Below are 16,407 nucleotides of genomic sequence, written 5' to 3'. Positions count from 1 at the left end.
AGTCGTATTTTTTACCCATACTAACGATATGCCTTACGTATTCATCGATTGTTTGCTAAACACATTACGTTCCCATACTGTACGAATCAAGGTTAATACGTCTGACGTCATGTTTAATAGTGTTTCGTAGTCCATTTTTCTATTGCTAGTGCACTGAAGAAAGCCGTCTCCACACTAAAGTAAGAGATAAATTGAATATTGTCCATACTATTTTGCATTGGAAGTATCAATATTACAAATGATAAACATTTCCAGATGCCCAACGGGAATCGTACCCAGGACCACTGGGATGTGAAACCAAAGCTTTTCCCACTACTCTAAGACATCGCTGTTAATTAAAGGGTTGAAAACTTGTGTGAAGTGTCTTCAGCAAATTGCACACTTTTACAATACCAGTCATAATAATACTCTTGTTTCAGTCATACTAAAATAGAGTGTTATGAAGAAACAATAGTCAAGAAAAATCAAATTTATATCGTCAAAATAAATTGATGAAAATGAGTGATAGAAATAGTATTATGATAGTTGTTGCAGCACTTAGATATGAAGTTTAACACCCTACTTGAGCATCGAGGCTCAATGTTGTGAAACTACAATTTAAATATATCTCTTCGGGTATTTCTTTATAATTATATTCTGTCACAAGCCGTTACTGTACATTGTAGATTGTCAAGATCAACATTTTATCCAGTCTATTCGATATTAGGAAATTAAAATCTCTAATTGTTGGCCCGCGAGGGCGTGATGTGAGGCCCGCGCACTCAAAAGTACTTTTTATAGATGTTTTGTTTATTACGTTATTTGTATGGAAGTTTTGTTTTTGTGAAATGTAGAAAAAGGAAACTTATAATGTAAACAACATGAAACTCAAGTTACGCCATGCCGAAAGCGTCGGTGGACCAGCGATGGGCACTAGCGACCTATCGTCAAAAATTAGATGAAACACAGCGACAATGTGCTGTGGCCTCACTTCCGTTTTGAAAATTATACCACCGGCAGCAGAGACAGTACGAAACACCAATGAACCACAAAATTACTCCCCCAACATTTGTTAAAACGCCTATGCAGGATTTGTTTACATTAAAGTGAGTCTAAAAACACTGAAAAGAGTATCTCGAGGTGGGCGCGAACCACCAACCTTATAACCGGTAAAAGCGTGTTCTTCCGACTTCGCTACGAAGGCAATGAAGTAGACATCGCATGTATAGGGATAAATGGTTGAATCTGCTCCTTTAACCGTGTATATTCGACGATAACCGTATGAGATGAAATAAACTGCGTTTGCCATGTAATTTTATAATAAAACTACGCGCATCTATTTACTTTATTTCATAGTTCTCTCATATTGACTTTCTAATGATTGGCGACAGTTACCATCGAAATTCATAACCATAAACTCAGTTGCCATAAATGAATAACAGAATTACAATATCAATTACGTAAACAAGACCTTCCAATTAAGAAAAATAATTGCCACCGCGGGATTCGAACGCGAGTCTCTCCCATACGAGTTTCATGTTTTATCTGCATAAACACCTGGCTCATGGCTGCCAACTGCTGTCAGTACCCAGAAGAGTATCGTGTAAATTGGGTTGCATCTGTCCAGGCGTTCTCACAACTGCAAATGATGTGGGCCCCAAGTAATAGAATTAGAGCACTTAGGAGGGAGATACTTTTGCTGGTGGCTGTACGTGCAAAGGGTAAAGTGCTATACATTTTGCTACTCTCAAACCCATAAAAGAGATGAAGGCAAATAATTTTACTTCTATTTGGTCCACTTGGATGGTGAGTGGTATAACTCCAAAATGGAAATTTTTCAGGAGAGAACTTTCAACGTCAACATGTCATGTAAATTCCACAAGAAAATGGTTTTTACTATCGGCATTACAAAATAAACATCATAAGTATGTTTTTATTTGTAACGATAAAACAAATGTGAATATTGCATGAAATACTGAATTTCAAACCTCTCTCCTGAAACAATTCCACTTTTTAATTACACCATTTCATATCCAAGTGGACCATTTTCTTCATGTAGTTTAACTTGTTAAGTCAGCAAAGGCTTAATTTTGAATTTAAATATCAATATAATGGAATCACCTGTAGCTTGTAACACATTAGTTATGTGAGGTGATAACACAGAGGGTTTATTATCTTTGTTAGCGGTATGTTAGGTGATCCTATGTAATACGTCAGGTGGGTAGAATGGACACTTGGTGGAAATTGACACACACATGCGTTACAAAATGGAGGACATCTGAATTTCAAAAAGACCAAGTTGCGATTGCACGGTTAATCAAAGCAGTTAGATGAAGTGTGTTATTTGATCTAAGGTGGGCAGTGTGTTATGTTTGTCGCCAGAAATAGTGTCCAAGGTAATGAGGCTGATAGAATTCTTGACTAAACAACATTGTCAAAGATTAATAGCGATAATTAATTTATGTGGTCAACGTTTCGAGTTAACCAATTTTGACCAGAGGTAAATACTGTAATGGGTATAAAGTTCAATTACTGAAATTTGATTGGACACCATTTTTGTTATAGACTTAATAGATGATTTGTTATTATATCTTAACGTTTGTCTTCCAAAGATCTTTAAGCAATATAATAAGAGCACCTTTCCATTTTAAAATTTCTGAGTTGCTCTGTGCCTATGCCCATTGTCGATTATCGTTAGTTCGATTATTTGACTTGTGCATTAATATTACTTTTCGAACACTGAGGCTATGTGCCTCAGGAAAAAAGGAATAAGAGATTCCAAATTTTTGTCAACTGCGAACTGATTCTTGTAGTTGTATATACCAGTACTTTTAAGCGTGTACGAAGAGGAGAACCTCGAGAAGTAACATGGTTATAACTGTATTAAAAATAACCTAAAGATGATTTACGCAATTTAAGGCATATGGATAAGCCTACACTTTCACCAATTTATAGTGTTTACGAAACTACTATTGCTTCGATTAGAAAACACAATCCTCTTTCAATCAAGAGTACTGATTGGATTTATTAGTTTTGAAAGCACAGTAGATTATGTTCAGGTTGTCAATAAGGGGCCTGCTTACCAACTGGTTGGCTTAGGTTAGATCCTTGGAATTGTTGCTCAGTCTAACCCCGTTCAAATACAGCTCAGTGCTTCATAATCTCTGTCAAATACGTAGTCACTAAGGGAAACTAGAGGTAAAGATAGCCTGCGCGGATCCTGACTATCTCACTTTTGTACGTAGTGAAGGTAAGTAAGTGTTGAGGCGTAGCTCCACATTGGTCTTGACCTTCATTAGCCTATTCTGAAGGGGGAATAATCGTTACTTTTTATCATACTCAGATAATGAAGAAACCGATAAAACGCCCAAACAAATCTAAACTACTTCTATGTGTTACATTGATTGTAACAAACATTTTGATTCGGTGAAGATCTCTGCATATGCTCTTAAGTCAAATGGTGTCGAAGAAGTTTATGTAAAGTTTTTGAAGTCATAGATGCATTTATAAGTAACGCATTGTGAATATCCAACTATTTGGTTGTGAAAAGACTGCAAGAATACAAAAAGGGGATACGATAGGATGAACCTCAAAAAGAACTTTCAAGACATGATAAAATAGAGTAAGACCAAGGATGTCGGTTAGAAATGAATACGGAGAAAACGAAAGTTTTGTATTGATAGACGGAATAGATATGAGGGAAAAACTTGTATACCAATACACGCTTTCCCCTCATACCTATTTATCAGTACAAAATTTGGTAAACATATTTCTTATCCCCTGTAGTATTTTTCGAGATATATTTAGATTGTGTACTTTTATCCGGGGCTGCTCCAGAGGGGTCCAAAGTTGATGGGAGGGATTTCTGCTGGGAATTTTCCCGACATTCTCCCAATTTTCCCTGTTCAAGTACGTTATGGGCCCCAACACATACCACCTCTGGAAAGCTTGTTTCATGCTGAAGAGAGTGAACTATAAATCATGTCTTTCCAATGAGTAGTGTTGAGACAATAGCTATTTCACTGCGAGTCTACGATTTTCTTTTTACTAGCAAGGTCAATGGTACCCGGGATTTACTCCGTTGTCCATGGCACCTAATTTTCTGTGCATGAAATATCTTTGTTATGTTTATTGAATGGACTACGTTTGATTCGGATGTCCGGATGACACGTTCATGTCCATTCATTGTCAGGTAGAAATTGCATCAAACCAGCTTAAACAGAAACTAATAGGAAGCTTAGACAAAAGTCTTTCCAGTGTTGGCATACGTAGGTATTCCGGTAACATTACTAAGAGAATGTCCTGTTATTGTAAAAGTTCGGTTAAGTTACTTTATGGGCTCACCCGCGCTGCTTACATCACAGAAATAAAACGATCTGTAATTGGCGTCATATCAAATGTTGAGTCTCCTCTAGACAATCGCATAAACAATTTCAGGGATGCTTTCATATTGTGTTTCTTACTGGATTTTGGTTAAATTGAATGGAATAGTAAAAGGAAAACAAGAAAGTAAGATATATATTGTATATAAAAATAAAAGACATGTCCTGTTAATGTAGAAAGCACAATAAATCATTTGTAATGTTCTATCAATAGAAATGTTCTAGATGTACCAACTAACAGAGTTATTTTATTATTAAATTAGAGCAGAAATATTAGAATATGAACTACTACTTCAGTTTAGATTTAAAATAATGAAGATTGAGAATATTTATTTTTCCAGAGCCTGTAGCTTTCCTGTCTTATTATTTTTAAAATCTGCTTTCTGGTCCCTTCAAAGTATATGTTCTATTGTCACACTCACACTTTTCTCATTCTTTACAGTACACATTGAAAATTTGTCGGTGTTCCTGTTAATATCTTCTAATATGGCTATAATAAATAAAGCAATTTGTGCACACTAAAAAATGAAATCCGTTTCAATTTTTCTACCAATTATTGTACATATTAGAAGCTGGTCAACACAAATCACATGCTACTTTTTTTTTTTTTTTTTTTTAGTTTTCTTTAGTTTCATTGCTTGCAATATCGTTTCTTAGTGCAATAAGAATTCATATTATATCAAGGACTTCACAGTTTTACTATGCTTTCACAGGAGAACTGGAACTCTCTCGTCCTTATGTGGTTAGCGAACACGCTTTCTGTCCAGGAGACCGGTCGATTTCCGAGGATTCGGATTTTATGTTAACCTGATTGAAGAAAGCCCTTGGGAGCATAACAAGACAGTCAACTGCCTACAAATTACTTTCATCTTATTAAGCGAATGAAACTGTTTTAATTAACGACCACCACTACTTCCACACAGTTCCGAAAATAAGAAAATTATATATTTTGAGATAGTATTTCTCTTCTTGTTATAAGTATTTTAGCAAAAACATATTTATTTTTATTGAGTAAAATAAAGTGTAATTCTGATAAATCTTTTTATGTATTCACTATGTTAAATTATGCAAGACAAAAACAAAGAAATAAGATAATTCTCATAAATACAGAATTCCTTCTGTTTATGTCAAGTCTACAAAGTAGTTGCTAAAACAAGAAATACATTTATTTTAACCTAGGTCATAAGGACATAACAAGCGTATTCTTTAATAGCTCAACATCGTGATAACCCTTCCTTCTCGGGCCACGAACTTCTATGATAATAGCATGTACTGCGACAAAAGTGTTTGCTGTCACTTTCATTTTCCTTGTATTACAACATCTGAGGAAAAAGTTTGTTTTTCAGGGAACTATGTGTGATTCTAGTTACAGTTGCATTCACGAAAGTAAATTGAACTTCTGATCTGAAAGAAGAAGGCATTCCACTCAAGATATCGTAAGAAAGGCTATAAATATTGGGACACTATTTTCGGATTCTAAAAATTTGTAACTTTGATAACTTACAATGACAAAAAATAATACAATTAAATGTGAGTAGTAATAAATAGAGCCTGAATTTTTTGGAAGTTCATATTCGCACATGCAAATGCATATTTACAAGGTTAGTGAAGTATACGCATATTTCTCTGTATATTTGAAGTTACGAATCATTTTAATATTCCTAATGTCCTAAATCGTGGACGTAGTTTCGTGTGCATTGGGGACGCTTAGAAAGCATTTTTGTACCTTCTGAATGAGTGGAAATATTTTTTGTAACATGTCTTTTGAATAAAAGAACCCTCTTGAAGGCAACAAATCCTCACCATCACCATACAGAGACTGAACATTAGGGAATACTTGGAGGGGTTTGTGATCATTTTCACCAATTACCAAACATAACGTCCATCAAATATGTCTAAAGTCTGTTCCTTGAGAATTGTTGTGTTCAATTCAGCAGGTTTCTAAAAATGAATACCAGTTGTGTTGTATATAGTTTCAGATTTTGTACTGTTTACTGTATTTTATGAACATGCCTAGTCGAAGCTTTCTCTTAAAGGAGTGGATACTAGAAGGTCATTTTCGACATGTGAACTTTTTTTTAACATACAATATAAATATTTGACATAAGAAAACAATCAAAAACTTCTAGTAATGTACTAGGGACATTCATTTTGCGCACAGTAAACAGTGTAAAAAGGTCAATCTAAAATGAATCATCTGTTTATTACGCGCATATTATTTCAATATAATGGATACATCATAAGTTTAGTGCATATAAACCCGTATCCAACTAATAAGTAAGTAATCACTACGATAAAACATGCATAATGTTACAATTTCACAGCAGTGGTGCGCCCCCCTTATGTCCATGACGCAACCCCCCAATTGTCTATCCGTAGGTGTTCTTCCATGAAAAAAAAATCTTTTCGATTAATTTTTACATCTCCTCAAACATATTTATATAGATTTTTAACCCCCCCAAATATTTCAATGACGCAGTTTGCGTCATAGCCCCCTTTTGTGGGCACCCCTGATTACAGAATTTTCTGATCATAAACGTATTAGAATTAGAAAATAAAACTAAACTTTCATTCGGAATAACATACTTCCGATAAAAATGGAAGATAAAAATAGCACCATTCGGTAGAACATAACCAAATACGTGACTAACATTTTTTTTTTTTTTTAATTTACTTCTTCAGATTTCAGATGGGTGTATGAGTGGTCTGGAAACTAATACCACGTTCAAGAAATAGCTGATTTCAAAAAGGTCATATAAAAAGGTCTTTAGAAGCATTTTTATTTTTCTTTCTTTTTCTATTTCTCTTTTCCTTTTTTACAAAAACGTTTCAAAGAAAAGTTTCCTATGTTTTTAAGTAGAATCCGAAAGTGCGATGGAAAGTACCATGTTCCATTAAGAAAATCAACTTCCGGTCTGAATAACGTACTTTCGGTAAAAACCGTAAGATAAAAATAGCACGATCCGATATAGTATATACATATCTGATATACCGTTTCTAAAATTTTATTTAATTTACTTATTCAGATTTCCAAGGGGATGTATGGATGGCCTTGAAACTAATACCGCATTCAGAAAATAGACAATTTCAAAGCTCACTTACAGATCTTCAGAAGCAATTTTTACAAAAATGTTTCAAAGAAAAGTTTATTATGTTTTCAAGTAGCGTCTGAAGCCGCGTTTAATTTAGAAAATTCAAACTCCAATCTGAATAACGTACTTCCGTTAACCCGTTCAGGATTTGTGATAACTTTTGCTACCATGGTGTAGTATCGTCTTTGGCCGCTTATTTAGGTTCTATAACAGGTATTTAAGAAGTTTTTTTTTTTTAATTAGTCAAGTCAAGGATGGACTAAAGAATACTCCAGATGCGTTTTGGATCTCTACGTAGAAACGGGGCCACGCCTGATGGGCGCAAGTGTTCCGAAGGGGTATTTTTTCAGAAAAATTTCGGATTTTTTCCCGATTTTTCCGATTCAAGTATATGATACGGACTTGTGACTGACCGTTGGAAAGGGCTCGTTATAAGGAAGGAAATGGCGTTTGACCATGACTCTAGGTCAAATAGGAATGACGCAGTACATTTTTGAAATATTTGTACATATAAATATATATGTATATACATACATGAAAAAATGGGTCACCTTCAGACTTTCAAAAATTTCTCCCGTCTTCAGTTTTCAAGATACAAGAATGAAATTTAGCACACTATTATGTACATAACAACGTATTCTTCTAAAAATACAGATCCCCACGTAAACCAGGCCTGGGCCAGAGAGGCACAAAAATTTCGAAGAATTTTTTTTTTTTTTTTTTTTTAGAAAATCTCCTGTTTTTTTTATTTTCCTGTTTCTGGTGTATAATACGGGCAAGAGAGTGGTGCCGTTGGAAAGTATGATTTATATCTATTCTAGAAAAAACGAGATGTGAACCGTGATCCTACGATAAATAGTAAGAAAGCAGTAGCTGTTTGAATGAAAGTCTAAAGTTTACCTCAAAAAGTGGAAATCCTAGAAGGGTTAAGGACTAGAAGCTAAAAATTACTTGATTCGATAGTTCATAACCAATTGTCTGAAATATTGATTCTAAAATTTTGTTTAATTTACTTATTCAGATTTCCAGAGGGGTGTACAAGTGGTTTGGAACACTCGGTAGATATATATAGAGGCTGTTAATGTGCACGGTTAACAATGGTCAGGGGCCGCAGGTACTCATAGAAAAAGAAAAAATGCCAGTAAACGTTTCCTTGGAATCCCTTAGTTTTAGAGTAACAGGCTACCGAAAGCGTTGGAAAATGAGTTTTAGAGGTGAATATCTCCAAAATTACTAGCCATCGATCTGAAATAGCATGTAGTCGTCTTACACTTGTGATCAGTTATGCACAAAAATTTAGATTCAGAATCTTTTAATGGCGGCGCAAAGGAGTCTCTCTCACAGTAAGTGAGAATTCCCTGACATTCCGTTAGGATGTGTAGGTCAAATTCATAATGTGTGAAACGACGTCCCAGTAAGTAACAAAAATTCGTTGACAGAACATAGATATCTTGATCAGAATGAAGATGGTGAAGAATTTTTTGTGTGTTGTACGTGGTAACACAACCACAGAATGGAATGATTGTAGTTGATAAAATGAAATTAAATAAAATCTTCAATTTAATGTCTCATGATCATATGCTATGGCCTCAAGGGGACAGACATTTAATAATTTTGAAAGTATTAGGGGCATGACGATGTGCGAGAAATTATGAGTATTGGTCGAAGAACGTAGTACGAACACGATATTCTATTACCATAAATTCACCTAACCTAGGATTGCAAGTAGGACCCCTGAACGCACTGCCTCACTCACCAAATACCCCCTTCTTCCTCCTTCTCCGTAGCAGACAAAAAATGTTGACAACGCGTGGGAGGTGATGACTTATGAAAGTAACAAGACTGATTATGTAAAAAAAAAAAAAAAAAAAAAAAAAAAAAAAAAAAAAAAATTGAAACGGGAGGTCGACATGTTAAAAACCGTACATAACTTAACTTTCTAGACTGATAATAGCAAAGATGACAGTAGTAAAGTGGCTTCGAAGGAATAAAACATCGGCTATGCAAATATAGCAAGATTAGACGTATGAAATGAGTCTCCGCTCATCACCACTTGACCCATTTGGACTCCGCTCACTGAATTAGATTCTAAAGTTGCGAACCTGTACGATAGAGACAAATTGAGAAACGTCTCAGAGACTGTGTTAAAAGTGTCCGCCACTAGTCTCTTTGTACCTACAACATAGGCGAATCTGTTGCAGTGACATGGGAATGAGATCTTTGCGTCGTAAGATAGGCGTTTGCACACTAAATGTTTCATTTCACCACGGAAAGAAATCTAACTGAGTTACGGCAAGCAAACGTTGCGGCCAAGGTATTATTCCACTTCTGTAAGTCCAATGTTCTGTGTATATTTGGTTTAGGAAGTTTCCAGGTCAAAATTTGCAGGTGCACCGTCATGTTGGAAACACATTAGGTGCATAATTGCTCATGCCATATTCTCCGGGAATTCTGACAAGAGTTCACGTAAAAACGTAATGCAATTTGACGCCACAAAGACGGGTAGGCAACAAGTAAAGAGCAATCAGATAGTCCTGCAATATACCACACCATGCATTTAATGAAAAATTGCTCTTATAGTACTGCAAAATATTACGATTTAAGATTTAGATTTCTGGGCTCTCGGCACCTAGGGCCACTTAGCCCGTCACTTTGAGAGATGACATCCCTCGGCGAGCACACTATCCGGGGAAAGGGAAGGAAGGAGGGAAGTGGCCTGGGACCTATAACTTAGGTACCACCCCGGCATTTGTCTGACGTGAATGACGAAAACCGAGGGAAATCTTATTCAGGGTGGCTGGCCTGACAAAGTGTTTTACACTTTTTCGACCGAGTGCCCCCATCGGCAATCGAACCCGGGACCGCTCGCACCAACAGCGTTAGCGACTACGCTATGCAGGGCCACTAGAGTACTGCAAAAGAGTAGTATATGGATTTCAACATCAACACATGACTGTTATGCCTGTGGAACATGTCTGTCCTGGTATATACGTATTCCCTCTTTGATTCCCAAAATTGTTGGAAATTTCAATACGGCAACAGTTTGCTATAAAAAAATGTCAAAATGTCTGACGATGGGAAAAGTCTTTCTACAATAAACATTACTCCGTGCACATCTTAATCGAGTGCATCTCTTCCTTATTAAAGATTTGTCAAACATTAACATGGTGAATATTCAGTGCCCGGCCTAAAGCACGTCCATTAGTATCAAGATCTACCGCTATTGTAGCAAGTACATTCTGATCCATGTGCACAATACGAGGTCACCGTTGTTCTAGTCGAAGTGGTAAAACAGAATCTGTCTTGTTCGAAGGAGAGTATCAAGTTGGAGAAAACACGTGTGACCGTAACTTAGGAATCAGGCGCTTCTTCGCTTTCTGGCTGTTACTTCGTGGCTCTCCATAACATAGATGTTCATTTTACTTCGACCTCACTCACCCTCGCCCTCGCAGTAGTAGTTGGCCCTCGCCCTCGTTCACCCTCGCCCTCGCCGTTGAAGCTTGTCCTCGCCCTCGCGCACCCTCGCCCTCGCGGCCAAAACTTGTCCTCGCCCTCGCGCACCCTCGCCCTCGCCATCGAAACTTGTCCTCGCCCTCGCGCACCCTCACCCTCGCCATCGAAGCTTGTCCTCGTCCTCGCGCACCCTCGCCCTCGCTGCCGAAACTTGTCCTCGCCCTCGCGCACCCTCATCCTCGCTGTCGAAGCTTCTCCTCGCCCTCGCACACCCTCGCCCTTTTCGTCGAAGCTTTTCCTCGCCCTCGCGCACCCTCACTCTCGCCATCGAAGCTTGTCCTCGCCCTCGCGCACCCTCGCCCTCGCGATAGGTGTTGTCCATTATCCTCGCTCGCCCTCGCCTTCGTGCTCAAAACTTTTCCTCGCCCTCGCGCACCCTCGCCCTCATATCATTGAGGGCGAGGGTAATTGAGGGTGAGGAGGCCTCGAGAGGGCCTCCTTCGTGAGGATTAGAGCATCAATTATTCAACCTATTTGTTGAATTATTTCCTTATCGTCAGTGGCGGATCCAGGGGGGCGATCGGGGCGATCGCTCCCCCCCAGAAGAGGAAACTTCTTTATTTTATATATACAAATAAAACGCATCCCAGAGTTTGGAGCTCTTAAAGTAGCTCTAAGTAGCAGTATTACAACCCACCACCCCCACCAGAAGTCCGTCCTGGTTCCGCTCTTGCTTAACATACGTCCTAAAGAAAGGAAACTAAACATATCATCGTATAACTTACTGTGGAACACCTAAAATGGAACAACTGTTACAATGGAGATCTCGGTCGATAGTGACGTTTACATCATTTATCAACAGTCTGAAGAGTGTTTCTTCCAGACATGTTTTTTTGGGGGGTACTGCCCCCCGAAGCTCTGAGAGCCTCCCCCCGAAGGAGACCAAAATAATACGTCTATAATATAATAATGAATAGAATAGTACCTGCAGTGCCGCCCCGGGATACTAAGTGTGCCCCCCCCCCAAGAACATTGTTTCTAAAAGAAACACTGCTTATGAAGGACCTTTTTCTGCGAAATGTTATCTCAATTAGTTACAAAGCGGCTGACTAACATATCGAGCCCTTATAAGAAGAAATGAATATGAAAGTACACTCGGATAGGTTAATTTTTGAGCCATTTTTCGTGGCAATTAAAACGCAACTCCTGTAGCTTTCTTAACTGCATGGGAAGACAACTAATACGTACTCACGGAACGGCAAATATTTTATGGCACCATTTTCATTCTATGAACCTTAATACATACAAAAACTTTTTATTTCCAAATGAAACTATATAGCGACATTAATGGGTCATTTCAAAAGAGTGGAGGGTTAACTGTCCCCCTTTGCCCCCCTAATCGCCGCCCATGCTATGATGTGTGGCACATTTGTGCGAAATTAATAATAACATGATTAAACTGTTTACCCACAACAAAATCCTGCTCGTTTTGCTGAAGTGGCTTTTCCTAAGTTTTATATGTTTCATATATCCTACATTTTTTTCAGGCCTTTTTTTTAAATTTGTCCAAATTTATATTTCTCCTTTTACCACACAATCGTTCAATACTTGCACTATAATATTTACAATCAGTATATCATCCTGTAGCGTATTTTATTCCTAATAAAAATCATTGAACAACACAACATACAAACCCTATCTCACTGGCTTGCACGCGAACCATTGGTGCATGGGGTCCTGAGGACAATTCCGAGTGAGAGAACATTGAACGACAGTGGATCGAATTCCGCGTTAAACCTATAGGTCCACTTCTCATAGCCTCGCCGACGAAAGAGGACGCTAAACGGCAATCAGTCAACAGTTGCAAATTTCGGCTGCATAAACAACTTATGTCTTGTGGAACTTATTAAATTTATTTTGTTAAAGCAGCTCTTTTAACAAAATTTCAGTATTAACGTGTCAGATATTTCTATTTAAGGACAAGAAAAACATATTATTTATTTTGTAACTAAATGATAGCTCTACCCACGTAGATTATAAAAGCAGAAACAATGAAAATCGATACAATTGTGACTGACATTATTTTAACAAATATCGATTCAAATAATAGTTTGGGCTGTCACAAAACTATGAAAAGTTAAAAATTCCGATTAATTGTAACAACTTCATCAATGGTGGACATTGGAGGAGGATGTATGCTATTAATCAGCCCATTTCATGGGCATCCAAACTCACGAGCCCAACCTCGCTAGCTCGGCATTCGCGCTCGACCGTTCTCGGGTTCAATAATTAAGCGCTGCCCCGAGCGCCAATGAAATACGTCAGCGCGAGTCCAACTGAGGGAAGTGAGCCCGAGCACGATTCCCAAAGGAATAAATGAGCGAGAGCCCAGTTGAAAAAAATGAGCCCGAGTCCGAGAGAGTCCAGAGCAAAATGTCCATCTATGAACCAAAGTCATTCCATCAAGTCTTTTTCCATCTGATCTACTGCATTCTGATGGTTCTCTCATTGATTGTGTTTGTTCAGATATCAGCGCTCTTGTCATTTACGGCTGAATGACGTGAGTGACTGTCTGTCTGTCTACTAACACTCTTTAAACATGACAGTGTAGTAGACACTTCTTATCTAAAACGTCTCCAGCACAGGGAGGGCAACAATGAGGCACACTTACTTCATATTGTAGCGCTATTTCTACCCGGAAACTTTCATGGGAAAAATCAAATATTATTCTTATTTGCATTACTATTTTTAATAATTATGTACGTACACACGAGAAATTGTATACTGCAATTAATTGAAAGAAAAAATACGATTAATGTATAACCTTGCTATGACACTAACTTTTCATCTAGGGGACATGGCAGATGAAATTTTTAATTTTGCCTCTCTCCAAAAGAGGTCAAACATCTAACTCCAAAACAGTTGCTTTTAAGGAAGCTTGTCCCCCTCCCTCGCGTGCCCTCGTTCTCCTGAAGGAAGTTGTCTCTAGCCATCGTGCACACTCGCTCCCGCAGTAACACTTGGCCCTCACCCTCGTTCACCCTCGCCCTCTTCGTCGAAGCTTGTCCTCGCCCTCGCGCATCCTCACCCTCGCTGCCGAAACTTGTCCTCGCCCTCGCGCACCCTCACCCTCGCCATCGAAGCTTGTCCTCGCCCTCGCGCACCCTCGCCCTCGCTGCCGAAACTTATCCTCGCCCTCGAGCACCCTCGCCCTCTTCGTCGAAGCTTTTCCTCGCCCTCGCGCACCCTCGCCCTCGGCATCGAAGCTTGTCCTCGCCCTCGCGCACCCTCGCCCTCGCTGCCGAAACTTGTCCTCGCCCTCGCGTACCCTCACCCTCGCCATCGAAGCTCTTTCTCGCCCTCGCGCACCCTCGCCCTCGCGGCCAAAACTTGTCCTCGCCCTCGCGCTCCCTCGCCCTCGCGTCACTGTGGGCGAGGGAACTTGAGGGTGAGGATGCCCTCGAGAGGGCCACCCTCGCGAGGGTGAACATCTCTGCTCCATAAAGGAGGTGCATGTCTGCCAGCTCAGACGTAGTGTAGTCTGCCATTCGAACCACAGTAGATTTTTGTATTTTGCAACAGGAGATCGAGAGGTGAGCGACATTGCCACAATTAACAGGGCTTCACTGACCAACTGAGATTTTAGTCTTCTTAGAAACTGGCTAAACGCTATAACACCTAGAGTGCACCTACATGTGCATTGGTACGAGTACTATCGAACTACACTGAAACGTGCCCCTAGTGAACGAACTGTGCAACTTTTGTACTGCGATAATAATAATCGCAACCCTCACTCTTTCCTCTATTCTTTATTGTGTTATCCAGAATTGCAAATGGGAATGAAGGTAATAAGCATCACCTTCCTCATTGGCTAATGTTAGTAAATTCATAACACTAGTGCTTTCATCATCCTATAGATTTGATTTACATGTATGCCCATACTACGTATTAGTACTCGTTGGATATTTCTTATAGGCAGACAATGGTGGGCACACTCGTGTTTGTGGGTTTTCTCAGGATTCCCACATTTCGTAGCACATGCTCGTTCCGCCAACAATTTTAATTCTTTATTTATTATCAGCACCTTTAATCTAAAGGGCATTAGTGCGTTAATTTTAAAAATTCAAGACAAGCAAAGAACTTCAAAGTACAAGTCAGGCAGACATAACAAGAGGAAATCCAAGAGAGAATTCGAGGTTAATCTACAGTCACGTTTGTCCGGAGGATGCATTGTCAACAATCTTTCGTCCGCTACGGAGAATGTGAAGACAACGGCGCCAACTTTCCAAAATTTATGTGGGTGCATATCAATGGCTTGACGTGTTATATGTTTTCATGGAAGTCGATATTTTTTGATTGATTTCCTTTTAGTTAAAATCTTTTGTGAACACTCATAAAGGGCTGTGCTCGATTCTATTCACAATATAGTTCCATTTTTTATTGTGAAGACTGCCTTTGATAGGCCAATGACAAGCAAGGAAGGGAGGAGTGTGTTGCTTGAACGCCTTTGCACAAACACATTCGAAAGGAACAATTATGTTTTAGAGGTTAGACATTTTAACTCCTATCTTAATGATTTAATTGCTTATTATTTTTGAAAATGGAAGTGAGAAACATACAAGATGTTTCTATTAAAATAAACATCTTGTGGGTGCGGCGCACCCACAAGATTATTTCTGTGGGTGCTAGAGCCCCGGAGCACCCACGTAGTCAGCGAGCATGGGTGAAGAAATTATTCATGGGGAGTCAGTAATACAGCGTTCACCTCTACTGCAAGGGGTCTCAGTTTCAAACCCAAGTCAAATGGGTTTGTGCTGGGAGAACATGTCTACATTTTTTTCGGGAGAGTATCGAAAATTTAATACTCCCATTTTCTAGCACATCATCATTGTGTTAATTGTTTCAAAATCATTAAATATTATAAATAGCTGATGTTTCTTTAGCCTAATCGCGAGACATTAATCTGAAGACTTTTATTTCGCTACAAGGGATGCAAATAAGCAGCAAAATTTTATTAGCCCAAGAAAAAAGTTACTAGCCCACATCCCACATCCCAATCGTGACTTTTATAGTCTTTACTGTTTCACAACTCGCCCACACCGATGAACCACTCACCGCGGGCGAGTGGACGAGCGGCTATTTGCATGTCTATATTTATCAATTACGATCGTTCTCTTCTGTACTTAAGTTACCACGCACAATATACCAAAAATCCTTCACCATCTTGATTCTGAATATAGATGTTCTGTCAACGAGTTTTTGATATTTGCTGGGACGTCGTTCTATAGATCATGAATAGGACCAACATATTCTTAGGAAATGTTCGGGAATCCATCACTTCCTGTAAGAGAATCCCTTGCGTCGTCGCGCGAGATATTCATCTCTAAAGATAATTTTCCATGCTTTCGGTAGCCTGTAACTCTGAAACTAAGAGATTTCAAGGAAATATTTACTGGTATTTTTTTCTTGTTTCTATTAGTAGACAGATAAATGTCATCCTT

Source organism: Thermobia domestica, chromosome 9 (assembly GCF_964235325.1).
Source record: "Thermobia domestica chromosome 9, izTheDome1.hap1.1, whole genome shotgun sequence".
Lineage (NCBI taxonomy): Eukaryota > Metazoa > Arthropoda > Insecta > Zygentoma > Lepismatidae > Thermobia > Thermobia domestica.
The sequence above is the reverse complement of the archived record's forward strand: the minus strand, read 5'-3'. Positions refer to the sequence as shown.